Source organism: Ambystoma mexicanum, chromosome 4q (assembly GCF_040938575.1).
Source record: "Ambystoma mexicanum isolate Mex_15411 chromosome 4q, UKY_AmexF1_1, whole genome shotgun sequence".
In the NCBI taxonomy this organism is placed as follows: Eukaryota; Metazoa; Chordata; class Amphibia; order Caudata; family Ambystomatidae; genus Ambystoma; species Ambystoma mexicanum.
In genome coordinates this window covers 433,447,608-433,465,494 of record NC_090928.1, presented here as the reverse complement: position 1 = coordinate 433,465,494, position 17,887 = coordinate 433,447,608, and the positions used below count along the sequence as shown (strand labels likewise).

Sequence of the window (17,887 nt, the reverse complement as noted above, 5' to 3'; positions counted from 1 at the left end):
TATGGGGTACAAAAGATGTCCTTTATCTGCCTTGGTAAAATACAGTGAGGTTTCCCTTGCAAGAATTCATACATTTTGTATCACATGTAGATCTTGGAACATGGAAAAAAAATATTTTGCCAAATGCACAAATTCTGCAAAATGTAACTGCTTCTCTACTGCAGTTTGTTGATTTTGTGCTAAGAGCATAGTTAAACCCAATTGTTCATTGTTTGCATATGAAATGATGATATATCCTATTGTTTCTTGCAGTGCATTGGGTTGAAAAACATTTTAACAGGATCTATTGAAGACGGTATATGGTTATGAAACAGGGACTTCTTGAACTACACTCCTACGCTCTACCACTGACATAAACCCTTGAATGTTGAAAACTGCCCTTTTCAAAAAAGGTGATAGAGTGGGTGACTCTATGGAACTTGTAGAACTAATGACATCAGTGCACTTCTCGTCAGCTGTACAAATTAATACATTTCATTGAGGGCATATTATTGGTTTCCACCACAGTTTTATAACATTCATATGAGCTTCCAATGGACTATTTCAAACTGATAATATCACCAGTAGAACTTGGGTGAATGTAAAACACAGCTTGTATCATATGAAGAAATCCTAAACAGTTTCATGTTGTTTACCCTATGTTTCAGGAGATGATCAGGAGTATTTCAAATGTAGAAATGTGTTGCTCATTACATAAAATGCTAAGATTGTAAATGTTTTCTTCAATTTATTTAATTAAAAACATATTTCTACAGGTAAAACAGTTGGACAAGGGGGCACCCAGATTTGAACTAGTGAACTTTTGATCTGCAATGAAATGCTCTACCCCTGAGCTATAACCCCATTTCTGAAATGTTCACCTTTATTTATTCAGTAATATGTACAAAGTGGAAGCAACAGGCAATCACCATCAAAGCAAAGCATTTTCAGCCACCAAACCCTCGTTATAAGTATATGGGGTGCGAATGATGTCCTTTATCTGCCTTGGTAAAATACAGTGAGGTTTCCATTGCAAGAATTCATACATTTCGTATCGCATGCAGATCTTGGAACATGGAAAAAAAATCTTTTGTCAAATGCACAAATTCTGCAAAATGTAACTGCTTATCTACTGCAGTTTGTTGATTTTTTGCTAAGAGCATAGTTAAACCCAATTGTTCATTCTTTTGTATATGAAATGATGATATATCTTATTGTTTCTTACAGTGCATTGGGTTGAAAAACATTTTAACAGGATCTATTGAAGAGGGTATATGGCTATGAAACAGGGACTTCTTGAACTGCACTCCTACCCTCTACCACTGACATAAACCCTTGAATGCTGAAAACTGCCCTTTTTTAAAAAAGTGATAGAGTGGGTGACTGTATGGAACTTGTAGAACTAATGACATCAGTGCACTTCTGGTCAGCTGTACAAATTAATACATTTCATTAAGGGCATTTTATTGGTTTCCACCACAGTTTTATAACATTCATATGAGCTTCCAATGGACTATTTCAAACTGATCATATCACCAGTAGAACATGGGTGAATGTAAAACACAGCTTGTATCATATGAAGAAATCCTAAACAGCTTAATGGTGTTTACCCTATGTTTCAGGTGATGATCAGGAGTATTTCAAATGTAGAAATGTGTTGCTCATTACATAAAATGCTAAGATTGTAAATGTTTACTTCAATTTATTTAATTAAAAAAAATATTTCTACAGGTAAAACAGTTGGACAAGGGGGGACCCAGATTTGAACTGGGGACCTTTTGATCTGCAGTGAAATGCTCTACCCCTGAGCTATACCCCCATTTCTGAAACGTTCACCTTTATTTATTCAGTAATATGTACAAAGCGGAAGCAACATGCAATCACCATCAAATCAATGCATTTTCCGCCACCAAACCCTCCTTATAAGTATAAGGGGTACAAAAGATGTCCTTTATCTGCCTTGGTAAAATACAGTGAGGTTATCATTGCAAGAATTCATACATTTCGTATCACATGTAGATCTTGGAACATGGAAAAAAAACTTTGTCAAATGCACAAATTCTGCAAAACGTAACTGTTTCTCTACTGCATTTTTTTGATTTTGTGCTAAGAGCATAGTTAAACCCAAATGTTCATTGTTTTGTATATGAAATGATGATATATCTTATTGTTTCTTACAGTGCATTGGGTTGAAAAACATTTGAACAGGATCGATTGAAGAGGGTATATGGTTATGAAACAGGGACTTCTTGAACTGCATTCCTAGATCTACCACTGAGTTAAACCCTTGAATGCTGATAACTGCCCTTTTTTAAAAAGGTGATAGAGTGGGTGACTGTATGGAACTTGTAGAACTAATGACATCAGTGCACTTCTGGTCAGCTGTACAAATTAATACATTTCATTAAGGGCATATTATTGGTTTCCACCACAGTTTTATAACATTCATATGAGCTTCCAATGGACTATTTCAAACTGATAATATCACCAGTAGAACTTGGGTGAATGTAAAACACAGCTTGTATCATATGAAGAAATTCTAAACAGTTTCATGGTGTTTACCCTATGTTTCAGGAGATGATCAGGAGTATTTCTAATGTAGAAATGTGTTGCTCATTACATAAAATGCTAAGATTGTAAATGTTTTCTTCAATTTATTTAATTAAAAAAATATTTCTACAGGTGAAACAGTTGAACAAGGGGGCACCCAGATTTGAACTAGGGACCTCTTGATCTGCAGTCAAATGCTCTACCACTGAGCTATACCCCCAGTTCTGAAAAGTTCACCTTTATTAATTCAGTAATATGTACAAAGTGCAAGTAACATGCAATCACCATCAAAGCAATGCATTTTCAGCCACCAAACCCTCCTTATAAGTATATGGGGTGCGAAGGATGTCCTTTATCTGCCTTGGTAAAATACAGTAAGGTTTCCATTGCAAGAATTCATACATTTCGTATCACATGTAGATCTTGGATCATGGAAAAAAAATCTTTTGTCAAATGCACAAATTCTGAAAAATGTAACTGCTTCTCTACTGCAGTTTGTTGATTTTGTGCTAAGAGCATAGTTAAACCCAATTGTTCATTGTTTTGTATATGAAATGATGATATATCTTATTGTTTCTTACAGTGTATTGGTTTGAAAAACATTTAACAGGATCTATTGAAGAGGGTATATGGTTATGAAACAGGGACTTCTTGAACTGCATTCCTACCCTCTACCACTGAGTTAAACCCTTGAATGCTGAAAACTGCCCTTTTTTAAAAAGGTGATAGAGTGGGTGACTGTATGGAACTTGTAGAACTAATGACATCAGTGCACTTCTGGTCAGCTGTACAAATTAATACATTTCATTAAGGGCATATTATTGGTTTCCACCACAGTTTTATAACATTCATATGAGCTTCCAATGGACTATTTCAAACTGATAATATCACCAGTAGAACTTGGGTGAATGTAAAATACAGCTTGTATCATATGAAGAAATCCTAAACAGCTTAATGGTGTTTACCCTATGTTTCAGGTGATGATCAGGAGTATTTCAAATGTAGAAATGTGTTGCTCATTACATAAAATGCTAAGATTGTAAATGTTTACTTCAATTTATTTAATTAAAAACATATTTCTACAGGTAAAACAGTTGGACAAGGGGGCACCCAGATTTGAACTAGTGACCTTTTGATCTGCAATGAAATGCTCTACCCCTGAGCTACACCCCCATTTCTGAAATGTTCACCTTTATTTATTCAGTAATATGTACAAAGTGGAAGCAACATGCAATCACCATCAAAGCAATGCATTTTCAGCCACCAAACCCTCCTTATAAGTATATGGGGTGCAAAGGATGTCCTTTATCTGCCTTGGTAAAATACAGTGAGGTTTCCATTGCAAGAATTCATACATTTCGTATCACATGTAGATCTTGGAACATGGAAAAAAAATCTTTTGTCAAATGCACAAATTCTGAAAAATGTAACTGCTTCTCTACTGCAGTTTGTTGATTTTGTGCTAAGAGCATAGTTAAACCCAATTGTTCATTCTTTTGTATATGAAATGATGATATATCTTATTGTTTCTTACAGTGCATTGGGTTGAAAAACATTTGAACAGGATCTATTGAAGAGGGTATATGGTTATGAAACAGGGACTTCTTGAACTGCATTCCTCGATCTACCACTGAGTTAAACCCTTGAATGCTGATAACTGCCCTTTTTTAAAAAGGTGATAGAGTGGGTGACTGTATGGAACTTGTAGAACTAATGACATCAGTGCACTTCTGGTCAGCTGTACAAATTAATACATTTCATTAAGGGCATATTATTGGTTTCCACCACAGTTTTATAACATTCATATGAGCTTCCAATGGACTATTTCAAACTGATAATATCACCACTAGAACTTGGGTGAATGAAAAACACAGCTTGTATCATATGAAGAAATCCTAAACAGTTTCATGGTGTTTACCCTATGTTTCAGGAGATGATCAGGAGTATTTCTAATGTAGAAATGTGTTGCTCATTACATAAAATGCTAAGATTGTAAATGTTTTCTTCAATTTATTTAAAAAAATATTTCTACAGGTGAAACAGTTGAACAAGGGGGCACCCAGATTTGAACTAGGGACTTCTTGATCTGCAGTCAAATGCTCTACCACTGAGCTGCACCCCCAGTTCTGAAAAGTTCCCCTTTATTAATTCAGTAATATGTACAAAGTGCAAGCAACATGCAATCACCATCAAAGCAATGCATTTTCAGCCACCAAACCCTCCTTATAAGTATATGGAGTGCGAAGGATGTCCTTTATCTGCCTTGGTAAAATACAGTAAGGTTTCCATTGCAAGAATTCATACATTTCGTATCACATGTAGATCTTGGATCATGGAAAAAAAATCTTTTGTCAAATGCACAAATTCTGAAAAATGTAACTGCTTCTCTACTGCAGTTTGTTGATTTTGTGCTAAGAGCATAGTTAAACCCAATTGTTCATTGTTTTGTATATGAAATGATGATATATCTTATTGTTTCTTACAGTGTATTGGGTTGAAAAACATTTAACAGGATCTATTGAAGAGGGTATATGGTTATGAAACAGGGACTTCTTGAACTACACTCCTACGCTCTACCACTCACATAAACCCTTGAATGTTGAAAACTGCCCTTTTTTAAAAAGGTGATAGAGTGGGTGACTCTATGGAACTTGTAGAACTAATGACATCAGTGCACTTCTGGTCAGCTGTACAAATTAATACATTTCATTAAGGGCATATTATTGGTTTCCACCACAGTTTTATAACATTCATAAGAGCTTCCAATGGACTATTTCAAACTGATCATATCACCAGTAGAACTTGGGTGAATGTAAAACACAGCTTGTATCATATGAAGAAATCCTAAACAGCTTAATGGTGTTTACCCTATGTTTCAGGTGATGATCAGGAGTATTTCAAATGTAGAAATGTGTTGCTGATTACATAAAATGCTAAGATTGTAAATGTTTACTTCAATTTATTTAATTCAAAACATATTTCTACAGGTAAAACAGTTGGACAAGGGGGCACCCAGATTTGAACTAGGGACCTTTTGATCTGCAGTGAAATGCTCTACCCCGGAGCTATACCCCCATTTCTGAAATGTTCACCTTTATTTATTCAGTAATATGTACAAAGTGGAAGCAACATGCAATCACCATCAAAGCAAAGCATTTTCAGCCACCAAACCCACCTTATAAGTATAAGGGGTACAAAAGATGTCCTTTATCTGCCTTGGTAAAATACAGTGAGGTTTCCATTGCAAGAATTCATACATTTCGTATCACATGTAGATCTTGGAACATGGATAAAAAATCTTTTGTCAAATGCACAAATTCTGCAAAATGCAACTGCTTCTCTACTGCTGTTTGTTGATTTTGTGCTAAGAGCATAGTTAAACCCAATAGTTCATTCTTTTGTATATGAAATGATGATATATCTTATTGTTTCTTACAGTGCATTGGGTTGAAAAACATTTTAACAGGATCTATTGAACAGGGTATATGGTTATGAAACAGGGACTTCTTGATCTGCATTCCTACGCCCTACCACTGAGTTAAACCCTTGAATGCTGAAAACTGCCCTTTTTTAAAAAGGTGATAGAGTGGTTGACTGTATGGAACTTGTAGAACTAATGACATCAGTGCACGTCTGGTCAGCTGTACAAATTAATACATTTCATTAAGGGCATATTATTGGTTTCCACCACAGTTTTATAACATTCATATGCGCTTCCAATGGACTATTTCAAACTGATAATATCACCAGTAGAACTTGGGTGAATGTAAAACACAGCTTGTATCATATGAAGAAATCCTAAACAGCTTAATGGTGTTTACCCTATGTTTCAGGTGATGATCAGGAGTATTTCAAATGTAGAAATGTGTTGCTCATTACATAAAACGCTAAGATTGTAAATGTTTACTTCAATTTATTTAATTAAAAAAATATTTCTACAGGTAAAACATTTGGACAAGGGGGGACCCAGATTTGAACTGGGGACCTTTTGATCTGCAGTGAAATGCTCTACCCCTGAGCTATACCCCCATTTCTGAAGTGTACACCTTTATTTATTCAGTAAAATGTACAAAGCGGAAGCAACATGCAATCACCATCAAATCAATGCATTTTCAGCCACCAAACCCTCCTTATAAGTATAAGGGGTACAAAAGATGTCCTTTATCTGCCTTGGTAAAATACAGTGAGGTTTTCATTGCAAGAATTCATACATTTCGTATCACATGTAGATCTTGGAACATGGAAAAAAAACTTTGTCAAATGCACAAATTCTGCAAAACGTAACTGTTTCTCTACTGCATTTTTTTGATTTTGTGCTAAGAGCATAGTTAAACCCAATTGTTCATTGTTTTGTATATAAAATGATAATATATCTTATTGTTTCTTACAGTGCATTGGGTTGAAAAACATTTAACAGGATCTATTGAAGAGTGTATATGGTTATGAAACAGGGACGTCTTGAACTACACTCCTACGCTCTACCACTGACATAAACCCTTGAATGTTGAATACTGCCCTTTTTTAAAAAGGTGATAGAGTGGGTGACTCTATGGAACTTGTAGAACTAATGACATCAGTGCACTTCTGGTCAGCTGTACAAATTAATACATTTCATTAAGGGCATATTATTGGTTTCCACCACAGTTTTATAACATTCATATGCACTTCCAATGGACTATTTCAAACGGATAATATCACCAGTAGAACTTGGGTGAATGTAAAACACAGCTTATATCATATGAAGAAATCCTAAACAGTTTCATGGTGTTTACCCTATGTTTCCAGAGATGATCAGGAGTATTTCAAATGTAGAAATGTGTTGCTCATTACATAAAATGCTAAGATTGTAAATGTTTTCTTCAATTTATTTAATTAAAAAAACATTTCTACAGGTAAAACAGTTGGACAAGGGGGCACCCAGATTTGAACTAGGGACCTCTTGATCTGTTGTCAAATGCTCTACCACTGAGCAATACCCCCAGTTCTTAAATGGTCAACTTTATTAATTCAGTAATATGTACAAAGTTCAAGCAACATGCAATCACCATCAAAGCAATGCATTTTCAGCCACCAAACCCTCCTTATAATTATATGGGGTGCGAAGGATGTCCTTTATCTGCCTTGGTAAAATACAGTGAGGTTTCCATTGCAAGAATTCATACATTTCGTATCACATGTAGATCTTGGAACATGGAAAAAAAACTTTTGTCAAATGCACAAATTCTGCAAAACGTAACTGTTTCTCTACTGCATTTTGTTGATTTTGTGCTAAGAGCATAGGTAAACCCAATTGTTCATTGTTTTGTATATGAAATGATGATATATCTTATTGTTTCTTACAGTGCATTGGGTTGAAAAACATTTTAACAGATCAATTGAAGAGGGTATATGGTTATGAAACGGGGACTTCTTGAACTGCATTCCTACGCTCTACCACTGAGTTAAACCCTTGAATGCTGAAAACTGGCCTTTTTTAAAAAGGTGATAGAGTGGGTGACTCTATGGAACTTGTAGAACTAATGACATCAGTGCACTTCTGGTCAGCTGTAGAAATTAATACATTTCATTAAGGGCATATTATTGGTTTCCACCACAGTTTTATAACATTCATATGAGCTTCCAATGGACTATTTCAAACTGATAATATCACCAGTAGAACTTGGGTGAATGTAAAACACAGCTTGTATCATATGAAGAAATCATAAACAGCTTAATGGTGTTTGCCCTATGTTTCAGGTGATGATCAGGAGTATTTCAAATGTAGAAATGTGTTGCTCACTACATAAAATGCTAAGATTGTAAATGTTTACTTCAATTTATTTCATTAAAAACACATTTCTACAGGTAAAACAGTTGGACAAGGGGGCACCCAGATTTGAACTAGGGACCTTTTGATCTGCAGTGAAATGCTCTACCCCTGAGCTATACCCCCATTTCTGCAAAGTTGACCTTTATTTATTCAGTAATATGTACAAAGTGGAAGCAACATGCAATCACCCTCAAAGCAAAGCATTTTCAGCCACCAAACCCTCCTTATAAGTATATGGGGTGCGATGGATGTCCTTTATGTGCCTTGGTAAAATACAGTGAGGTTTCCATTGCAAGAATTCATACATTTCGTATCACATGTAGATCTTGGAACATGGATAAAAAATCTTTTGTCAAATGCACAAATTCTGCTAAATGCAACTGCTTCTCTACTGCAGTTTGATGATTTTGTGCTAAGAGCATAGTTAAACACAATTGTTCATTGTTTTGTATATGAAATGATGATATATATTATTGTTTCTTACAGTGCATTGGGTTGAAAAACATTTTAACAGGATCTATTGAAGAGGGTATATGGTTATGAAACAGGGACTTCTTGATCTGCATTCCTACGCCCTACCACTGAGTTAAACCCTTGAATGCTGAGAACTGCCCTTGTCTAAAAAGGTGATAGAGTGGTTGACTGTATGGAACTTGTAGAACTAATGACATCAGTGCACTTCTGGTCAGCTGTACACATTAATACATTTCATTAAGGGCATATCATTGGTTTCCACCAGAGTTTTATAACATTCATATGAGCTTCCAATGGACTATTTCAAACTGATAATATCACCAGTAGAACTTGGGTGAATGTAAAACACAGCTTGTATCATATGAAGAAATCCTAAACAGTTTCCTGGTGTTTACCCTATGTTTCAGGAGATGATCAGGAGTATTTCAAATGTAGAAATGTGTTGCTCATTACATAAAATGCTAAGATTGTAAATGTTTTCTTCAATTTATTTAATTAAAAAAATATTTCTACAGGTAAAACAGTTGAACAAGGGGGCACCCAGATTTGAACTAGGGACCTCTTGATCTGCAGTCAAATGCTCTAACACTGAGCTATACCCCCAGTTCTGAAAAGTTCCCCTTTATTAATTCAGTAATATGTACAAAGTGCAAGCAACATGCAATCACCATCAAAGCAATGCATTTTCAGCCACCAAACCCTCCTTATAAGTATATGAGCTGCGAAGGATGTCCTTTATCTGCCTTGGTAAAATACAGTGAGGTTTCCATTGCAGGAATTCATACATTACGTATCACATGTAGATCTTGGAACATGGAAAAAACATATTTTGCCAAATGAACAAATTCTGCAAAATGTAACTGCTTCTCTATTGCAGTTTGTTGATTTTGTGCTAAAAGCATAGTTAAACCCAATTGTTCATTGTTTTGTATATGAAATGATGATATATCCTATTGTTTCTTACAGTGCATTGGGTTGAAAAACATTTTAACAGGATCTATTGAAGAGGGTATATGGTTATGAAACAGGGACCTCTTGAACTACACTCATGTGTTCTACCACTGACATAAACCCTTGAATGTTGAAAACTGCCCTTTTTAAAAAAGGTGATAGAGTGGGTGACTCTATGGAACTTGTAGAACTAATGACATCAGTGCACTTCTGGTCAGCTGTACAAATTAATAAATTTCATTAAGGGCATATTATTGGTTTCCACCACAGTTTTATAACATTCATACGAGCTTCCAATGGACTATTTCAAACTGATCATATCACCAGTAGAACTTGGGTGAATGTAAAACACAGCTTGTATCATATGAAGAAATCCTAAACAGCTTAATGGTGTTTACCCTATGTTTCAGGTGATGATCAGGAGTATTTCAAATGTAGAAATGTGTTGCTCATTACATAAAATGCTAAGATTGTAAATGTTTACTTCAATTTATTTAATTAAAAACACATTTCTACAGGTAAAACAGTTGGACAAGGGGGCACCCAGATTTGAACTGGGGACCTTTCAATCTGCAGTGAAATGCTCTACCTCTGAGCTATACCCCCATTTCTGAAATGTTCACCTTTATTTATTCAGTAATATGTACAAAGTGGAAGCAATATGCAATCACCATCAAAGCAAAGCATTTTCAGCCACCAAACCCTCCTTATAAGTATATGGGGTGCGAAGGATGTCCTTTATGTGCCTTGGTAAAATACAGTGAGGTTTCCATTGCAAGAATTCATACATTTCGTATCACATGTAGATCTTGGAACATGGAAAAAAAATCTTTTGTCAAATGCACAAATTCTGCAAAATGCAACTGCTTCTCTACTGCAGTTTATTGATTTTGTGCTAAGAGCATAGTTAAACCCAATTGTTCATTCTTTTGTATATGAAATGATGATATATCTTATTGTTTCTATTGTTTCTTACAGTGCATTGGGTTGAAAAACATTTTAACAGGATCTATTGAAGAGGGAATATGGTTATGAAACGGGGACTTCTTGAACTGGATTCCTACGCTCTACCACTGAGTTAAACCCTTGAATGCTGAAAACTGCCCTTTTTTAAAAAGGTGATAGAGTGGGTGACTGTATGGAACTTGTAGAACGAATGACATCAGTGCACTTCTGGTCAGCTGTACAAATTAATACATTTCATTAAGGGCATATTATTGGTTTCCACCACAGTTTTATAACATTCATATGAGCTTCCAATGGACTATTTCAAACTGATAATATCACCAGTAGAACTTGGGTGAATGTAAAACACAGCTTGTATCATACGAAGAAATCCTAAACAGTTTCATGGTGTTTACCCTATGTTTCAGGAGATGATCAGGAGTATTTCTAATGTAGAAATGTGTTGCTCATTACATAAAATGCAAAGATTGTAAATGTTTTCTTCAATTTATTTAATTAAAAAAATATTTCTACAGGTAAAACAGTTGAACAAGGGTGCACCCAGATTTGAACTAGGGACCTCTTGATCTGCAGTGAAATGCTCTACGCCTGAGCTATACCCCCATTTCTGAAATGTTCACCTTTATTTATTCAGTAATATGTAAAAAGTGGAAGCAACATGCAATCACCATCAAAGCAATGCATTTTCAGCCACCAAACCCTCCTTATAAGTATAAGGAGTACAAAAGATGTCCTTTATCTGCCTTGGTAAAATACAATGAGGTTTCCATTGCAAGAATTCCTACATTTCGTATCACATGTAGATCTTGGAACATGGAACAAAAATATTTTGTCAAATGCACAAATTCTGCAAAATGTAACTGCTTCTCTACTGCAGTTTGTTGATTTTGTGCTAAGAGCATAGTTAAACCCAATTGTTCATTGTTTTGTATATGAAATGATGATATATCTTATTGTTTCTTACAGTGCATTGGGTTGAAAAACATTTTAACAGGATCTATTGAAGAGGGTATATGGTTATTAAACAGGGACTTCTTGAACTGCATTCCTACGCTCTACATCTGAGTTAAACCCTTGAATGCTGAAAACTGCCCTTTTTTTAAAAAGGTGATAGAGTGGGTGACTGTATGGAACTTGTAGAACTGATGACATCAGTGCACTTCTGGTCAGCTGTACAAATTAATACATTTCATTAAGGGCATATTATTGGTTTCCACCACAGTTTTATAACATTCATATGAGCTTCCAATGGACTATGTCAAACTGATAATATCACCAGTAGAACTTGGGTGAATGTAAAACACAGCTTGTATCATATGAAGAAATCCTAAACAGTTTCATGGTGTTTACCCTATGTTTCAGGAGATGATCAGGAGTATTTCAAATGTAGAAATGTGTTGCTCATTACATAAAATGCTAAGATTGTAAATGTTTTCTTCAATTTTTTTAATTAAAAAAAATATTTCTACAGGTAAAACAGTTGAACAAGTGTGCACCCAGATTTGAACTAGGGACCTCTTGATCTGCAGTGAAATGCTCTACGCCTGAGCTATACCCCCATTTCTGAAATGTTCACCTTTATTTATTCAGTAATATGTAAAAAGTGGAAGCAACATGCAATCACCATCAAAGCAATGCATTTTCAGCCACCAAACCCTCCTTATAAGTATAAGGAGTACAAAAGATGTCCTTTATCTGCCTTGGTAAAATACAATGAGGTTTCCATTGCAAGAATTCCTACATTTCGTATCACATGTAGATCTTGGAACATGGAACAAAAATATTTTGTCAAATGCACAAATTCTGCAAAATGTAACTGCTTCTCTACTGCAGTTTGTTGATTTTGTGCTAAGAGCATAGTTAAACCCAATTGTTCATTGTTTTGTATATGAAATGATGATATATCTTATTGTTTCTTACAGTGCATTGGGTTGAAAAACATTTTAACAGGATCTATTGAAGAGGGTATATGGTTATTAAACAGGGACTTCTTGAACTGCATTCCTACGCTCTACATCTGAGTTAAACCCTTGAATGCTGAAAACTGCCCTTTTTTTAAAAAGGTGATAGAGTGGGTGACTGTATGGAACTTGTAGAACTGATGACATCAGTGCACTTCTGGTCAGCTGTACAAATTAATACATTTCATTAAGGGCATATTATTGGTTTCCACCACAGTTTTATAACATTCATATGAGCTTCCAATGGACTATGTCAAACTGATAATATCACCAGTAGAACTTGGGTGAATGTAAAACACAGCTTGTATCATATGAAGAAATCCTAAACAGTTTCATGGTGTTTACCCTATGTTTCAGGAGATGATCAGGAGTATTTCAAATGTAGAAATGTGTTGCTCATTACATAAAATGCTAAGATTGTAAATGTTTTCTTCAATTTATTTAAAAAATATTTCTACAGGTAAAACAGCTGAACAAGTGTGCACCCAGATTTGAACTAGGGACCTCTTGATCTGCAGTGAAATGCTCTACCCCTGAGCTATACCCCCATTTCTGAAACGTTCACCTTTATTTATTCAGTAATATGTACAAAGTGGAAGCAACATGCAATCACCATCAAAGCAATGCATTTTCAGCCACCAAACCCTCCTTATAAGTATAAGGGGTACAAAAGATGTCCTTTATCTGCCTTGGTAAAATACAGTGAGGTTTCCATTGCAAGAATTCATACATTTCGTATCACATGTAGATCTTGGAACATGGAAAAAAAATCTTTGTCAAATGCACAAATTCTGCAAAATGTAACTGCTTCTCTACTGCAGTTTGTTGATTTTGTGCTAAGAGCATAGTCAAACCCAATTGTTCATTGTTTTGTATATGAAATGATGATATATCTTATTGTTTCTTACAGTGCATTGGGTTGAAAAACATTTTAACAGGATCTATTGAAGAGGGTATATGGTTATGAAACAGGGACTTCTTGAACTGCATTCCTAGCTCTACCACTGAGTTAAACCCTTGAATGCTGAAAACTGCCCCTTTTTTAAATAGGTGATAGAGTGGGTGACTGTATGGAACTTGTAGAACTAATGAAATCAGTGCACTTCTGGTCAACTGTACAAATGAATACATTTCATTAAGGGCATATTATTGGTTTCCACCACAGTTTTATAACATTCATATGAGCTTCCAATGGACTATTTCAAACTGATAATATCACCAGTAGAACTTGGGTGAATGTAAAACACAGCTTGTATCATATGAAGAAATCCTAAACAGTTTCATGGTGTTTACCCTATATTTCAGGAGATGATCAGGAGTATTTCAAATGTAGAAATGTGTTGCTCATTACATAAAATGCTAAGATTGTAAATGTTTTATTCAATTTATTTAAAAAAAATATTTCTACAGGTAAAACAGCTGAACAAGGGGGCACCCAGATTTGAACTAGGGACCTCTTGATCTGCAGTCAAATGCTCTACCACTGAGCGATACCCCCAGTTCTGAAAAATTCACCTTTATTAATTCAGTAATATGTACAAAGTGCAAGCAACATGCAATCACCATCAAAGCAATGCATTTCCAGCCACCAAACCCTCCTTATAAGTATATGAGGTGCGAAGGATGTCCTTTATCTGACTTGGTAAAATAAAGTGAGGTTTCCATTGCAAGAATTCATACATTTCGTATCGCATGTAGATCTTGGAACATGGAAAAAAAACTTTTGTCAAATGCACACATTCTGCAAAATGTAACTGTTTCTCTACTGCATTTTGCTGATTTTGTGCTAAGAGCATAGTTAAACCCAATTGTTCATTGTTTTGTATATGAAATGATGATATATCTTATTGTTTCTTACAGTGCATTGGGTTAAAACATACATTTTAACAGGATCTATTGAAGAGGGTATATGGTTATGAAACATGAACTTCTTGAAAAGCACTCCTACGCTCTACCACTGACATAAACCCTTGAATGCTGAAAACTGCCCTTTTTTAAAAAGGTGATAGAGTGGGTGACTATATGGAACTTGTAGAACTAATGACATCAGTGCACTTCTGGTCAGCTGTACAAATTAATACATTTCATTAAGGGCATATTATTGGTTTCCACCACAGTTTTATAACATTCATATGAGCTTCCAATGGACTATTTCAAACTGATAATATCACCAGTAGAACTTGGGTGAATGTAAAACACAGCTTGTATCATATGAAGAAATCCTAAACAGTTTAATGGTGTTTACCTTATGTTTCAGGTGATGATCAGGAGTATTTCAAATGTAGAAATGTGTTGCTCATTACATAAAATGCTAAGATTGTAAATGTTTACTTCAATTTATTTAATTAAAAAAATATTTCTACAGGTAAAACAGTTGAACTAGGGGGGCACCCAGTTTTGAACTAGGGACCTCTTGATCTGCAGTCAAATGCTCTATCACTGAGCTCTACCCCCAGTTCAAAAAAGTTCTCTTTTATTAATTCAGTAATACGTACAAAGTGCAAGCAACATGCAATCACCATCAAAGCAATGCATTTTCAGCCACCAAACCCTCCTTATAAGTATATGGGGTGCGAAGGATGTCCTTTATCTGCCTTGGTAAAATACAGTGAGGTTTCCATTGCAAGAATTCATACATTTCGTATCACATGTAGATCTTGGAACATGGAAAAAAAATCTTTTGTCAAATGCACAAATTCTGCAAAATGTAACTGCTTCTCTACTGCAGTTTGTTGATTTTGTGCTAAGAGCATAGTTAAACCCAATTGTTCATTGTTTTGTATATGAAATGATGATATATCTTATTGTTTCTTACAGTGCATTGGGTTAAAACATACATTTTAACAGGATCTATTGAAGAGGGTATATGGTTATGAAACATGAACTTCTTGAAAAGCACTCCTACGCTCTACCACTGACATAAACCCTTGAATGCTGAAAACTGCCCTTTTTTAAAAAGGTGATAGAGTGGGTGACTATATGGAACTTGTAGAACTAATGACATCAGTGCACTTCTGGTCAGCTGTACAAATTAATACATTTCATTAAGGGCATATTATTGGTTTCCACCACAGTTTTATAACATTCATATGAGCTTCCAATGGACTATTTCAAACTAATCATATCACCAGTAGAACTTGGGTGAATGTAAAACACAGCATGTATCATATGAAGAAATCCTAAACAGTTTAATGGTGTTTACCTTATGTTTCAGGTGATGATCAGGAGTATTTCAAATGTAGAAATGTGTTGCTCATTACATAAAATGCTAAGATTGTAAATGTTTACTTCAATTTATTTAATTAAAAAAATATTTCTACAGGTAAAACAGTTGAACTAGGGGGGCACCCAGTTTTGAACTAGGGACCTCTTGATCTGCAGTCAAATGCTCTATCACTGAGCTCTACCCCCAGTTCAAAAAAGTTCTCTTTTATTAATTCAGTAATACGTACAAAGTGCAAGCAACATGCAATCACCATCAAAGCAATGCATTTTCAGCCACCAAACCCTCCTTATAAGTATATGGGGTGCGAAGGATGTCCTTTATCTGCCTTGGTAAAATACAGTGAGGTTTCCATTGCAAGAATTCATACATTTTGTATCACATGTAGATCTTGGAACATGGAAAACAAATCTTTTGTCAAAAGCACAAATTCTGCAAAATGTAACTGCTTCTCTACTGCAGTTTGTTGATTTTGTGCTAAGAGCATAGTTAAACCCAATTGTTCATTGTTTTGTATATGAAATGATTATATATCCTTTTGTTTCTTACAGTGCATTGGGTTGAAAAACATTTTAACAGGATCTATTGAAGAGGGTATATGGTTATGAAACAGGGACTTTTTGAACTGCACTCCTACCCTCTACCACTGACATAAACCCTTGAATGCTGAAAACTGGTCTTTTTTAAAAAGGTGATAGAGTGGAGTGGGTGACTGTATTTAACTTGTAGGACTAATGACATCAGTGCACTTCTGGTCAGCTGTACAAATTAATACATTTCATTAAGGGCATAATATTGGTTTCCACCACAGTTTTATAACATTCATAAGAGCTTCCAATGGACTATTTCAAACTGATAATATCACCAATAGAACTTGGGTGAATGTAAAACACAGCTTGTATCATATGAAGAAATCCTAAACAGCTTAATGGTGTTTACCCTATGTTTCAGGTGATGATCAGGAGTATTTCAAATGTAGAAATGTGTTGCTCATTACATAAAATGCTAAGATTGTAAATGTTTACTTCAATTTATTTAATTAAAAACACATTTCTACAGGTAAAACAGTTGGACAAGGGGGCACCCAGATTTGAACTAGGGACCTTTTGATCTGCAGTGAAATGCTCTACCCGTGAGCTATACCCCCATTTCTGCAATGTTCACCGTTATTTATTCAGTAATATGTACAAAGTGGAAGCAACATGCATCCACCATCAAAGCATAGCATTTTCAGCCACCAGACCCTCCTTATAAATATATGGGGTACAAAAGATGTCCTTTATCTGCCTTGGTAAAATACAGTGAGGTTTCCATTGCAAGAATTCATAGATTTCGTATCACATGTAGATCTTGGAACATGGAAAAAAAATCTTTTGTCAAATGCACAAATTCTGCAAAATGTAACTGCTTCTCTACTGCAATTGGTTGATTTTGTGCTAAGAGCATAGTTAAACCCAAGTGTTCATTGTTTTGTATATGAAATGATGATATATCTTATTGTTTCTTACAGTGCATTGGGTTGAAAAACATTTAACAGGATCTATTGAAGAGGGTATATGGTTATGAAACAGGGACTTCTTGAACTGCATTCCTACCCTCTACCACTGAGTTAAACCCTTGAATGCTGAAAACTGCCCTTTCTTAAAAAGGTGATAGAGTGGGTGACTGTATGGAACTTGTAGAACTAATGACATCAGTGCACTTCTGGTCAGCTGTACAAATTAATACATTTCATTAATGGCATATTATTGGTTTCCACCACAGTTTTATAACATTCATATGAGCTTCCAATGGACTATTTCAAACTGATAATATCACCAGTAGAACGTGGGTGAATGTAAAACACAGCTTGTATCATATGAAGAAAACCTAAACAGTTTCATGGTGTTTACCCTATGTTTCAGGAGATGATCAGGAGTATTTCTAATGTAGAAATGTGTTGCTCATTACCTAAAATGCTAAGATTGCAAATGT

The 17,887-nt window shown here is 35.2% G+C and overlaps 4 non-coding genes across 4 annotated transcripts; all 4 read right to left on the bottom strand.

The window, feature by feature from the left end:
* Nucleotides 1-2,677: 2,677 nt before the first annotated feature.
* TRNAC-GCA (transfer RNA cysteine (anticodon GCA)) lies at nt 2,678-2,749 on the bottom strand. The gene has a single exon. It is a non-coding gene; the product is annotated as a tRNA-Cys (tRNA).
* Nucleotides 2,750-7,437: 4,688 nt separating this feature from the next.
* On the bottom strand, nt 7,438-7,509 carry TRNAC-ACA (transfer RNA cysteine (anticodon ACA)). Its single transcript has one exon. It is a non-coding gene; the product is annotated as a tRNA-Cys (tRNA).
* Nucleotides 7,510-9,343: 1,834 nt separating this feature from the next.
* On the bottom strand, nt 9,344-9,415 carry TRNAC-GCA (transfer RNA cysteine (anticodon GCA)). The gene has a single exon. It is a non-coding gene; the product is annotated as a tRNA-Cys (tRNA).
* A 4,701-nt stretch (nt 9,416-14,116) lies between these two features.
* On the bottom strand, nt 14,117-14,188 carry TRNAC-GCA (transfer RNA cysteine (anticodon GCA)). The gene has a single exon. It is a non-coding gene; the product is annotated as a tRNA-Cys (tRNA).
* Between the last annotated feature and the right edge of the window lie 3,699 nt (nt 14,189-17,887).